Below are 14,834 nucleotides of genomic sequence, written 5' to 3'. Positions count from 1 at the left end.
TCTAATTAAACTTAAAGGAAACCATTCAAAGAAATAAAAAAAGACAATCCACAGAATGGGAGAAAACATGTGCAAATGATCTGACCAACAAAGATTAACTTCCAAAATATACAAACAGCTCATGCAATTCAATATATTAAAAAAAACAAAAACAATAAAAAATGGACAGAAGATCTAAATAGATTTCTCCCAAGAAGACACACAGATGTCCAAAGAACACATGAAAAGATGCTCAACACCACTAATTATTAGAGAAATGCAAATCAAAACTCATTAAAAGTATCACCTCACATCAGTCAGAATGGCCATCATCAGAAAGTCTACAAACAATAAATGTTGGAGAGGGTGTGAAGAAAAGGGAGCCTTCCTACATTGTTAGGGGAATGTAAACTGATAACAGTCACTATGGAGAATAGTACTGAGGTTCTTTGAAAAACTAAAAACAGAGACACCAAATGTTCCAGCAATCCCACTCCTGGGCATAAATCTGGAGAAAACCGTACTTTTAAAAGATACATGCAATCCCATGTTTTTTTGGTTTGTTTTTGCAAACTATTTACAATAGCCAAGAGACAGAAACAACCTAAATATCCACTGCAAGAGTAATAAAGAAGATGTGGTGCATATATGTTACAATTGACTATTACTCAGTCATAAAAAAGAAATAATGCCACTTGCAGTGACTTGAATAGACCTGGACATCATCGCAGTAAATAAGTCAGACAGACAAAGATAAGCTTCATATAATACCACTTTATATGGGAAAATTAGGAGATTGGGCTTAATGTATACACACAAATACACACACACACACACATATAACAGATAATCAATAAGGATCTATTATACAGCACAAGGAATTCTACTCAATACTCTGTAATAACCTATATAGGAAAGGAATCTAAAAAAATAATTGATATGTATAACTAAATCACTAGCACAACATAGTCAATCAACTTTACTCCAACAAATATAAAAAAAATTTAAAGAAAATAGAATTTAAAAAACCATTTATAACTCAAAGTAAAAAGATCTAGGGAAGAGAAGTTAAGCCCCAATCAGGCAGAGAAGGTTATCTGTCTTACTCTGTTTTTATATTCACTTAAGATCCAAGTGTCAGGCACACAGCGAACAGTCAATAAATGTTCAATCATTTCTTAGTGACAAGAATAGAAATTCAAAGTACCTATCAGGATTCCCAAATCTATGGACACACACTGCCATTTTTCCCATTACATTATACACCAGAGATAAAACTAAGATATTAATACTCTGAACATGAAAAGGGTTTTGCCTAAGGTCACAATTGTCCAGGTTGTTCTTAAACCTCAATCCTGGTTAGGTAACCAAATCATGTAACAGACAAGAAAATTACAGCTCATGAGGAGAAAAATGTTCCTGGGCTGGGATGTCAATGAGGAGAAAGGCCGGTTATGTATTACTTCAGAGGAAAGAACTGGGATTGAAGGTATAAGCAACCGGGAGGGCTCACCTGACTTCAGTAGCAGATGCTGCCATGGGAAGACTGGAAAAGTCAGTAAGTTTCTTACCACTCTAAGTATTTCAGGAAAGGCTGAGTAATCATCTGCCTAATCTCCTGCACAGGCGCCTGTACTAGCTTTAAAGCTGGACCAGCTGATAATCAGGACCTTCAAAACTCCAGCATTACACCAACTCCTATAATAACAAATAACCCGCTACTTCTTGCCACTAAATAAAAAATGAAGCCATTACTGAGATGGAAAAATGATGTTTCTTTCAGATGAAAGAAGAATGACTCCATTTAGGAAGGACATCATAAGTCATTCATTTAATCCAAAAACTAAAAGTGTAGATATGATAATATCAACGTTCAAGTAACACAACATCAACTCTAGAAGCTTTCTAGACCACGAAAACCTTAGAAGACAGCAAGTAACGAGGCACATGGCCTTGGGCACCACATCTGTTAACATTCAACTGCTGTTTCTACTTAAGGTTAAACACTCAAAATTATGTAGGTTCCATGGGAATTAAAACTTGTTAATAACATCTTTTCCTTGGTCCAAGCTAAACAAAAAGGGCAATAAATGCAGAAACCCAGAAGTTCCACACACTGTGATTTTTCTATATGTACAATAAATTTTATTAATTTTCCCAGTAGAAATTATTGAAGGAGATGGGGAAATCTACTAAAATTAAAGCATTTATAAAAATGAGAATGAAAGGGACCTGAGGATCCCTCAGTCCAAACCTTTGGCTCTGCAGTGTCCCCAAGAGGCCACCTGGCATTGCTTGCTGGGTGCGTGAATTCTTTTGCTGCCCCAGGACAGCGGGCAGCTTAGGATTCCACCCCCCTCACTGACCCACATTTCTCTATCTTCATTCTGGAACCCAAAGGGCCATCTCCACTCAGAGCCAACCATCAGAAATGGTGGCTACTTGCACCTGTTTCTAAAATACTCAGTGAGAAGAATTTATCACCTCAGCTCTAGGAATACCTTATTACAATTTTAAAAGAAAATTATACAGCTGGTGTTTACCTTAAACCAGATTTGTACAACATGAACCTGCTATTTCTGGTCACCTGCCCCAACTTTCAAGCCACTGTGAGCAAGTGGTAATTACAATTATTCTCCCTTCAATGCACGTGTCCTTCATGGTACACAATGGTCATAATCTAGAAATTAACTGTAAAGTAAACCTTCCACTGATGTTCATTACGCAAGGATGGAAACTCACATTTTTGTTTATAATGTATACTTGGCTGTCTCCTCCCCAAAGGAGGAGGTGATTTTAAACTGCTCACAATAAAAATGCATAAACACTGAGGCGGAGTCAAGGAGGCAGGTAGGAGGACGCAGAGTTTGTGTCTCCTCACAACCAGGGCACTACAAGCACTGATGCAGGACCTGGACACCTAAGTGGACAGGAGGAACCCCTTCATGACCAGGTGGAGTCCAGGGGCTTGGGAGGGGAGGAGAAACGGAGGTGGTGGGACCAGCAACGCTGAGGGACGGCTGAGGCAGGGGAGAGGTTCCCAGGCTTGAAGGGGCTCACTCATGGTGAGGACATCAGGAAAGAGGGGGGATCTCAGGGGGCTGGAGGACCAGAAGGGGACGAGGCCAGTGCTTCTGCTGCCCACTCAGGCCCCAGAGGGCCTGCTGGGTCCTCCGAGGCCCTCTCCAGCCTTGCGGATCCTGGGGATAATGGGAGGCAGGGAGAGTGGGAGGCAAAGTAGAGGTGAGATGGGCGGGAGGCCCTAAGGGGCAGCTGGGGGAGGGGCGGGCTTCCCACGTTCAGGGTGTCCACTCACTGTAAGATCAGCAAGGATGGGGGAAGACCTTCAGGGGGCTAGGGAATTAGAGGGGAGCCAGCCAGCATTTTCCACACCTGCTTGGGTTCTGCCAAGGCTGCTGGGGTCCCGGGCCAAACCTCTCCCTGCCAGCTACATAGACCCTAAGCTCTGTCCCCTGCACCTCCCCCACAAGGACCTATTCCCCTGCACAAGGGTCCTGAGCCTAGGCCCCACCCTCAGCAAGACCCTGCCTCCACAGCCCAACCTGGCTCTACCCAACCGCCTACCAACTCCAGTGCCGAGTGCCTCAACCCAAACAACACTAAGACAGGAACACAGCTTCGCCCATCAAAACAGTGAGAGGACAAGAAAACGTGTCGCTGGTGAAAGAGCAACGTAAACGCCTACAAAACCAAATAAAGGAAGAGGAGACAGGCAAGCTACCTGAAAAAGAATTAACAGAAATGATAGCAGCGATGATCCAAAATTTCAGAAACAGAATGGAGACACAGATGGAGAAAATCTAAGAAATGTGTAACAAGGACCTACAAGAACAAAAGGACAAATAAACAGTGATAAACAACACAATAACTAAAATGAAAAACACATTAAAAGAAATCAACAGCGGAATAACTGAAGCAGAACAGTAAGTGAGCTGGAAGACAGAATGTCGAAATAACTGCTGAGGAGCAGAATTCATAAAAAATAAGACTGTCCTAAAAAGGACAGCCTCAGAGACCTCTGGGACAACATTAAACGAACCACCATTCAAATGGCAGGGGCCCCCGAGGAAGAGAAATAGTCTGAGAAAATATTTGAAAAGGTCACAGATGAAAACTTCCCTAACATGAGAAAAGAGACAGCCGCCCAAGTTCACGAAGCACAGAGAGTCCCATGCAGCAGGGGTTTCCAGCCCTTTTGGCACCAGGCCCAGTTTCACTGAAGGTTAATTTTTCCACGGACTGTGGGGGAGGAGGTGGTCCCGGCGGTCATGTGAGCAATGGGGGCGCAGATGAAGCTCAGCACATGCATGTGGGTTACTCACAGGCCGCAGGCAAGCCCCAGGGCTAGGGACTCCTGCCATGCAGGGTAAACCCAAGGAGACACACACCAAGATGACAAAACTAACAAACTAACAAAAATTAAACTAATTCAAACTAACAAAAATTAAATTCAAAGAAAAGGTATTAAACACAGAAAGGGAAAAACAACAAATGACATACAAAAAAATCCCCCTAAGGTTATCAGCTGATTTTCAGCAGAAATTATGCAAGCCAGAGAGAGTGGCAGAGAGAAATCGAAAGCTTTACAGACAAGCAAAAGCTAAGAGACTTTAGTGCCACCAAACCAGCTTTACAACAAATGCTAAAGGAACTGCTCCAGGCAGAAACAGAAGAGAAGAAAAAACCCACGAAAACAAGCCAGAACCATTTTTAAAATGATAACAGGCACATACATACCGATAATTACCTTGACTATAAATGGATTAAATGCTCCAATCAAAAAACACAGACTGGCTGAATGGATACAAAACAATACCCATATATGTGTACATCTACAAGAGACTTACTTCAGAACCAGAGATATATACAGACTGAAAATGAGGGGATGGAAAAAGACGTTTCATGCAAATGGGAATCAAAACAAAGCTGGAGTAGTAATGCCCTTAGATAAAACAGACTTCACAATAATAGTGGAGGGGGATTTCAACACCCCACTTACACCAATGGACAGATAATGCAGACAGAAGATAAGGAAACACAACCTTAAATGACATAATAGACCAGACAGATTTAATTGATATTTATAGGACAGTCCATTCGAAAGGGCAGAATACACTTCCTGCTCAAGTGCACACGGAATATCCTCGAGAACAGGTCACATCTTGAATCACAAATCAAGCCTTGAAAAATCTGAGACAACTGAAATCACATCAAGCATCTTTTCTGAAGACAATGCTATGAGATTAGAAAACAGAAAAAAAAAAAAAAAAACCTGTAAAAACCAAAAACATATGGAGCTAAACAGTGTGCTGCTGAATAACCAGAGATCACTGCAGGAATTAAAAAAAAATTAAAAATACAAGCAAATGACCATGAAAACATGACCCAAATGATGACCCAGAACCGATGTGACACCGCAAAAGCAGAAAGAGGATGTTCACAGCAACTCGAGAGACAAGAGAAACCTCAAATAAACAATCTGATCTGACACCTAAAGCAACCAGAGAAAGAAAAACAAAACCCAGCTAGCAAAGGAAAGAAATCATAAAGATCAGCGTAGAAAAAATGAAACAGAAATAAAGAAAACAATAGCAAATATCAGTAAAACTAAAAGTTGGTTCTTTGAGATCATAAGTTCAGTTCAGTTCAGTCGCTCAGTCATGTCCGACTCTTTGCCACCCCATGAATCGCAGCACACCAGGCCTCCCTGTCCATCACCAACTCCCGGAGTTCACTCAGACTCACGTCCATCGAGTCCGTGATGCCATCCAGCTATCTCATCCTCTGTCGTCCCCTTCTCCTCCTGCCCCCAATCCCTCCCAGCATCAGAGTCTTTTCCAATGAGTCAACTCTTTGCATGAGGTGGCCAAAGTACTGGAATTTCAGCTTTAGCATCATTCCTTCCAAAGAAATCCCAGGGTTGATCTCCTTCAGAATGGACTCGTTGGATCTCCTTGCAGTCCAAGGGACTCTCAAGAGTCTTCTCCAACACGACAGTTCAAAAGCATCAATTCTTCAGCGCTCAGCCTTCTTCATAGTTGAACTCTCACATTCATACCTGGCCACTGGAAAAACCATAGCCTTGACTAGATGGACCTTTGTTGGCAAAGTAATGTCTCTGCTTTTCAATATGCTATCTAGGTTGGTCATAACTTTCCTTCCAAGGAGTAAGCATCTTTTCATTTCATGGCTGCAGTCACCATCTGCAGTGATTTTGGAGCCCAAAAAAATTAAGTCTGACACTGTTTCCACTGTTTCCCCATCTATTTGCCATGGAGTGATGGGACCAGATGCCATGATCTTCGTTTTCTGATTGTTGAACTTTAAGCCAACTTTTTCACTCTCCTCTTTCACTTTCAACAAGAGGCTTTTTTAGTTCCTCTTCACTTTCTGCCATAAGGGTGGTGTCATCTGCATATCTGAGGTTACTGATATTTCTCCCGGCAATCTTGATTCCAGCTTGTGTTTCTTCCAGTCCAGCGTTTCTCATGATGTACTCTGCATAGAACTTAAATAAGCAGGGTGACAATATACAGCCTTGACGTACTCCTTTTCCTATTTGGAACCAGTCTGTTGTTCCATGTCCAGTTCTAACTGTTGCTTCCTGACCTGCATATAGATTTCTCAAGAGGCAGGTCAGATGATCTGATATTCCCATCTCTCTCAGAATTTAAAACTGATAAACCTTTAGCCAGAATCACCAAAAAAAAAAAAAAGGAGAGGACTCAAATCAATAAAATTAGAAATGAAAAAGGAGAAATTAGAACTGACATGGCAGAAATACAGTCACGAGACTACCACAAGCAACTATATGCCAATAAAATGGACAACCTTGAAGAAATGGACAAATTCTCAGAAAGGTACAACTTTCTAATACTGAACTGGGAAGAACTAGAAAATATAAACAGGTCAATCACAAGCAATGAATTTGAAACTATAATCAAAAGTTTTCCAACATACAAAAGTCCACGACCAAATGGTTTCACAGGCGAACTCTATCAAACATTTAGAGAAGAGCTAACACCCATCTTTCTCAAACTCTTCCCAAAAATTGCAGAGGGAGGAACACTTCCAAACTCATTCTACAAAGCCACCATCCTGTAGTATCAAAACAGACACAGATATCACAAAAAAAGGAAATTACAGACCAATATTCTTGATGAACATGGACACAAAAATCCTCAACAAAATCTAACAATACAATAAAAGAATCATACAGCACAATCAAGTGGGATTTATCCCAGGGAAGCAAAGATTCTTCAATATATGCAAATCAATCAATGTGATACACCATATTAACAAATTAAACAATAAAAATTAGATGATCTCAATAGATGCAGAAAAAACTTTTGACAAAATTCAATACCTATTTATGATTTAAAAAAAACAAAAAAAACTCTCCAGAAAAAAGGCAGAGAGGGAATCTACCTCAACATAATAAAGCCCATAGACAGCAAATCCAGAGTAAATGTTCTCAGTGGTGAAAAACGAAAGCATTTCCTCTAAAATCAGGAGCAAGACAAGGATGTCCACTCTCACCACTATTACTCAACACAGTTTTGGAAGTCCTAGCCACAGCTATCAGAAAATAAAAAGCAATAAAAGGAATCCAAATAAGAAAAGGTAAAACTGTCACTGCAGATGAAATGACACTACACATTGAAAATTCTAAAGAAAATGCCAGAAAACTACTAGAGCTAAACGGCGAATCTGGTAAAGTTGCAGGAAACAAAATTAACGCGCAGAAATCTCTTGCATTCCTACACACTAACAATGAAAGAACAGAAAGAGAAATTAAGGAGACAATCCCATTTACCATCACAACAAAAAGAATAAAATACCTAAGAATAAACTTACCTAAGGAGGCAAAAGACCTATACTCAGAAAACTATAAAACACTCATGAAAGAAATCAAAGATGATACAAACAGATGGAGATATATACTATGTTCTTGGATGCAAAAAATCAATATTGTGAAAATGACTATACTACCCAAAATAATTTACAGATTCAGTGCAATCCCTATCAAATTATCAATGGCACCTTTGCACAGAATTAGAACAAAAAATTCTACAATTTATATGGAAACACAAAAGACCCCAAATAGCCAAAGGAATCTTTAGAAAGAAAAAACAGAGCTAGAGGAATCCAGCTCCCCAATTTCAGACTGTACTATAAAAGCTACAGTAATGTCAGTATGGTATTGATGGAAAAACAGAAATACAGATCAATGATACAGGACAGAAAGTCCAGAAATAAACCTATGGTCAATTAACCTAAGACAAGGGAGGCAAAAACATACAATGGAGAAAAGTGGACAGCTACATGTAAAAAAATGAAATCAGAACACTCCCACACACCATACACAAAAATAAACTCAAAATGGGTAAAAGACGTAAATGTAAAACCAGACACTATAAAACTCTTAGAGGAAAATATAGGCAGAATAGTTTCCGACATAAATCACAGCAAGACCCTTTCTGACCCACCACCTAGAATAATGAAAATAAAAACAAAAATCAACAAATGGGACCTAATTAAACTCTTTGGCACAGCAAAGGAAACTATAAACTAGATGAAAAGACAACCCTCAGAATGGGAGAAAATATTTGCAAATGAAGCAACAAACAATTTATCTCCAAAATATACAAACAGTTCATGCAGCTCAATAGCAAAAAAATTTTTTAAAAACAATAAAGAATCCAATCAAAAATGGGCAGAAGTGGTAAACAGACATTCCTCCAAAGAAGACACACAGATGGCCAAGAGGCACATGAAACAATGCCCAACATCACTAATTACTATAGGAATGTCAACACAAACTACAGTGAAGTATCACCTCACACTAGTCAGAATGGCCACCATCAAAAACTCTACACACAGGGACTTCCCTGGTGGGCCAGGGATTAAGAATCTGCCTGCCAATGCAGGGGACACAGATGCAATCCCTGGTCTGGGAAGATCCCATGTGCCACAGGGCAACGAAGCTGTGCATCACAGCTACGGAGCCCGTGCTCCAGAGCGTGTGCTCCGCAGCAGGAGAAGCCACCACAAGCAGCCCCGCACCGCAACAGAGGAAATTCCCTTCCCGCTGCCTCTAACTAGAGAAAGCCCTCCCACAGCCAGGAAGACACAGAAGTATTTTTTTAAGTCTACAAACAGTGCTGGAGAGGGGGTGGAGGAAAGGCAACAGTCTTGCACTAATTGATACAAGAGAGAACAGTATATATGGAGAACAGTATCAGTTCAGTTCAGTTGCTCAGTCCTGTCCAACTCTTTGCGACCCCATGAATCGCAGCACACCAGGCCTCCCTGATCATCACCAACTCCCAGAACTCACTCAGACTCAAGTCCATCGAGTCGGTGATGCCATCCAGCCATCTCATCCTCTGTCGTCCCCTTTTCCTCCTGCCCCCAATCCCTCTCAGCATCAGAGTCTTTTCCAATGAGTCAACTCTTCGCATGAAGTGGCCAAAGTACTGGAGTTTCAGCTTTAGCATCAATCCCTCCAAAGAAATCCCAGGGCTGATCTCCTTCAGTAGAATGGAGGTTTCTTAAAAAACTAAAAATAAAACTCCCATATGACCAAGCAATCCTACTCCTGGGCATAAAACCATAACTGCAGCACCATTTACAACAGCCAAGACATGGAAACAACCCAGATGTCCATCGACAAATGAATGGGTAAAGATGTGGTACACACATGCAATGGAGTATTACTCAGCCATAAAAAGGAACAGAGCTGGGCCACGTTTAGAGATGTGGATGGACCCAGAGCCTGTCGCATAGAATGAAGTAAGTTAAAAAGAGAAAACCAAACACTGTCTATTAACACGTTTGTGTAATCTAGAAAAACAGTACTGATGAACCTAGTTCCAGGGCAGGAACAGAACCCCAGACCCAGAGAATGGCATGCGGACACAGGGGGGAAGGGGAGGGCGGGACGAACTGGGAGACTGGGACATGAAACCACCACCACGCGTGAAGCAGCCAGCCAGCGGGGGCCTGCTGCAAAGCTCAGGGAGCTCAGCCTGGTGCCCTGCAACGGCCCAGAGGGCTGGGGTGCGAGGAGGGTGGGAGGGGGCTCACGAGGGAGGGGACATATGTGTACAGAAGATGGCTTGCTTCGCTCAACGGCAGAAACTAACAACGTTGTGAAGCATTTACACTCCAATAAAATGCATGAACATAAATATCAGGATAGTTAAAAACTTTCTTCTGTCTTTAAAATACTGACAATGTCTAATGCTACTACCATAACCAAATCTAACCATTAACAGATATGTAAATGAGATATAACAAATTCATATCTTTCCATATAAATTATACAAAATAAAAAGAACAAACTTTTTTATAAAGTACATTTGGCTGTACCGTTTCTCCGGCCGGCTCATACTCTGGCTAAACTAGTTTGGCTTTTTACTTGTTCTCTATGCTAAACTGGAGAGGACATCTGACAGTACAATTATACGAAACCAAAGATTTAAAAATATAACAAATAATATAAATATCAACTAATAATTACCCCCCATTTTGTTTAAAAAACCTTATTTTTCTGTTAAATAGTAACCTCAACAGCTATAACTATTTGGAAATGTTCTCTTCACGATCATTTGCCCGAGCAAGCTAACACACTCAGCTTGTTATGAAGCGAGGCATGTCTAGAAGAGTAAAGAAGAAAAATAATGTAAATATATACACTGTTCTGTTTCCAGTTCAGGCTCAGATAATTGCTCAACATGGAAATGCTTACAACTTGAGAAAGTCAGCAATACAATCCTAGGGCAAGTAGTTTACAAAGCTACATGACATCTGAAGCATTGAGGCTGGAGAAGAACGGGAGAGTAACTGAGGTGGTCAAGTTCTAGAAAGGGCACATGACTTTCTCACGGAGACATCATTCAAGGGACCATTTATTCCATTTACTTTTTTCCCCCAGAATCTTTATTTCTCGTCTCTCCTTTTTGTCTCTGAATCATTACCTTTTCCATCCTAACAGCCAAAGGAAAGAGATAAAAACAGTCACTAAATGAAGGACTCAAACCAAGTTACTGAAAAATACATCACCCATCTTTAAAACGGGAATCGTCACTTCCTCTTAAAGCTGTGGTGGGCATTAGAAAGATTAGAATCCAGTCCGCGGCAAACATTCAGGACAGACCCAGCACACAGAAAGCATTCCCAAGGAGGCGGCCGCCACCCCACTCCAGTGCGCCTGTGCCGGCTGTCCGGTCACAGTGAGGACAGAAATCAACGAGGGACACCCTTACCCTTCAGGGCTCCTAATTCACTGTGAGGAACAGACAGCAGGTAACAGAAAAAGAAAGCAGATTCAAGTGCAAGGCACAAAGCTCGCACACCAAAGAGCAACTAAGAGAGGTGGGAGGGGCCGAGGACAGGGAAGGTCTTTTAGCAACTCAGGTTTAAAAGAAGGGTGATAACTCAGGGGTTAGGGCCCCAGGACTAGACATCTGGTGAAACAGGATTTAAAATGGAATCCAGAATGATTATTAAACCCAAAATGGAGAAGGGAAATGGTACTTAGCTTAATAAAAATTCATTTTAGTGGATATTTTAAATTACCTTTTCCATTAAAAAAAAATTGCTAATGAAACTACAAACTCCCAAGGTATACATCACAGTCACAGCTTGAGATCCCAGGACCAAAAGGAATTCACCAAGTCTGCAACTGAGGGAGTGAGATAAGTGGGGAAAGTAACAGAGTATAGAACACAGACTTTATTTTCATTCAAAAAGAAACAAGGTTAACAGAACTGTCTATTCATATCAAAGGTCCACAGGGACACAAATAACAATTCTCTCAAAAATCAACCTTAATTTTGATACTACTATCCGAAACATATGTTTTTATTTCATACCCAACTATAGACCTTTGGTTAATGATAGAAAAAGAAAGTATCTCTTCACAAATACAGTTCCTGTGGTTTTAAAAAAAGAAAAATCTTTCAACTCATGGAAGGGGAAGGGATGGAAAGACAATGAAGTCTTTCTTAGTGTAAAGTAGGGGAGGGGCTTCCCTGGCAGTCGTGGCTAGGACTGCACTCCCAATACAAGTGGCCTGGGCTTGATCCCTAGGTCAGGGAACTAGTTCACACACCGCCAACTGAGAGTTCGCATGCCACAGTTACAGATCTCGTGGGGTGCAGCTAAGACCCAGTGCAGACAAATACATAAATACACAAAAATTTTTAAAAAAAAGTACAAAGGGTGGAAACTACTGGTGCCCTTACTGGCTCTCAAGGTAGCTGGAAACCAGATGACAAAAACGAGCACTAAAGTCCCATCTGCTAACACTCAGTAGGTCAGCTCATCCCAATACAACTGAATTACGCTGTTTCTAGGGCTGGACTCAGGCAGGCTAAGAAAGAACGAAAGGAACACAGAACAATTAAAGGGTGACTACACTGAGAAGAAGTAACTGCCAAAGAGTGTAGAAGGGGAAATGTCACAACTACTGAAAGGTTTTCTGAAAAACCACTTTTGAAGCGAATTATCTAGACAGCAGAAAAATGAACAGGGATTAGACAGTAATAAAAATGGGACGACCAGAAGGAAGGCTTTAGGGAGAACCCTCTGTGTTTTCCCTCTGGCTTTCTTTCATCAGTAGCCATGAGTCATGACTCATGAAACGTGGGACAAGAATAGGACGTTCTAAAACCACTACAGATGAGGTAGGGACCCGCACCTTTCATAACACCACTTACAACTGGCAGGATTTATGCAATCACTTTGCAGTTCCAACTACGGTCACTAGCGACTGACACATGACCCAATACTGATGTTAAAGGGAATGCTTTCTCAGAATAGCAAGTACTGTCACAGAAGCGTGCAGGTCCCACGAGTTCTATAACAGAATCGAGGGCCTCTGTTTCTTGTGTGAGATGCAGAAGCCTAATCCCTATGGTCCACTGATGTGAATTCCTATCTACACAATAAGAGCTACTCATCTGCACTCAAAATCACCTAGAGCTCTATTTTCTAAGGATTTTTTTCTTGTTCTGAACAAGATCAGTGGCTGGATCTAAGGGACATAACTAGAGGCCATTCTAAAAGTAGAAAACTGTCAGGTAATTTGAACTAACACCTTGAGGAGTGGGGCGGAAGAGGAAAGCAGAAGGTGGATGAGTCTATGCTTTGTGATAGCTCTGTTACTCCTGATTTTATCAACACTCTAGCTGGAAACCACGTTTTATTATCTTTAGATATTGACTTGGCTGCAGCAGGTCTTAGTTGTGGCATGTGGGATCTAGTTCCCTGACCAGGATTCGAACCCAGGCCCCTGCATTGGGAGTGCAGTCTTAGCCACAGGACCACTAAGGAAGTCCTGTGAAGTTTTATTATTTAACAAAGAATCATTTCTTTTCTTGAAAAGAGTGATTAACAAAGAATCATTTCTTTTCTTGAAAGAGTGAGAATGAATGTCATCATCTCACATCTACTTGAAAAAACTTCTTTCCCAGACCTGAATCCACCTAAATGTTCCCTGGGGACTTCAAAAAGCAATGCTGCCCAAACCAAGCTTATCACCTTTCACCCAAACCTATTTGTGCTCATTTGTATTCTAACCTGGACAATAGCAGCTCCGTCTACCCAATCAAAACTCTGGAGACATCCCAGACTCTACACTTGGTGGGTCCTCTGCTTTCCAGTGTGAGTCGCTCAGTCCTGTCCGGCTCTTTGCAACCCCATGGACTGTGGCCCGCCAGGATCCTCTGTCCATGGAATTCTCCAGGCAAGCATAGTCAAGTGGGGAGCCGTTCCCTTCTCCAGGAGATCTTCCCAACCCAGGGACTGAACGCAGGTTTCCTGCATTGCAGGTGGATTCTTAACCATGTGAGCCACCAGGGAAGACCTCCACGTGAGGCAGACACTGCACTTCCAACATGTACTTAGAAGCAAAGGCTCCTACCGCTGACCCTCACTGCCCTCCAGCCCGGCGACACGGGCCACCTGGCGACTCCAGCATCACACAGTGAGCTGTGACTACCCAGGCTGTCTTCTTCCACTGCTAGCGCTCCTTAGTGTAGAGTTCGTCCCCTGCACCCAGGCGGTGTCTGCTCAACCCAAGTCTGCTGAATGGAGTCAATGAGAAACTAAAGACACAGCAGGACTTCCACAAATACTGTTTGGATGGGCCCCCAGAAGGCAGCTGCAGCAGAAGTCTGAGGTACAGGGGCAGTGAGTGGCTAGTGAGAGGGCAAGGAGACTAAGGCAGGCTCCGGGCGAGTGGGGCCGGGAGGGCGCGGGGCGAGGGTCAATGAGGACAAGATGCAGTGTCAGCTGCTTAAGGCCTTATGCAAACTTGGTTTTTCAAGTCAAGAGAAAACAGGGAAAAGTTCAAGAAGTCAAAGGTGTTGAAGCACACACTGTACAACTACACACGTTCACCCAGATCCAAACCAGACAAGCAGCAGACACTCTTCCAACCAGCATTCTCTCCTACGTCACTTTACAAGTCTAATTTTGATACCAGTTGGGAAGTGACTTCACAGATGAGGAAGGGAAGATAAGCCAGGCAAGAACACAATAGTTGTGTGATTCCTTTCAGGGTAGCCTAAGGAAAAGAGCATGCCTGGGCTACAGCATCAGAGACCTAGGTCCAAATTCTACCTTAGCCATTGAATTAGCTATGTATTCTTAGCCAAGTGACCCAGCTTCTTTACATCTTCGTTTTCTCTTCTTCAAAATGTGCACACCACTACCTATCTGGTACTTTCTGAGAGGATGTCTGGGCAAACAGTGCTACATGTATCACTGCAGAGTCTGCAAGGGTCATGAACGGTTGCCTCTGCACACAGCAGTGGGGCCAGCGT

The 14,834-nt window shown here is 42.0% G+C and overlaps 1 protein-coding gene across 5 annotated transcripts in view; it reads right to left on the bottom strand.

Annotated features, from left to right (window-relative positions):
- Positions 1 to 14,834, bottom strand: part of SNRK (SNF related kinase) — a 68,508-nt gene that overhangs the window by 16,102 nt on the left and 37,572 nt on the right. The window lies entirely within an intron of this gene.

The sequence above is a fragment of the Capra hircus genome, chromosome 22 (genome assembly GCF_001704415.2).
Source record: "Capra hircus breed San Clemente chromosome 22, ASM170441v1, whole genome shotgun sequence".
Classification (NCBI taxonomy): Eukaryota; Metazoa; Chordata; class Mammalia; order Artiodactyla; family Bovidae; genus Capra; species Capra hircus.
The sequence above is the reverse complement of the archived record's forward strand: the minus strand, read 5'-3'. Positions and strand labels throughout refer to the sequence as shown.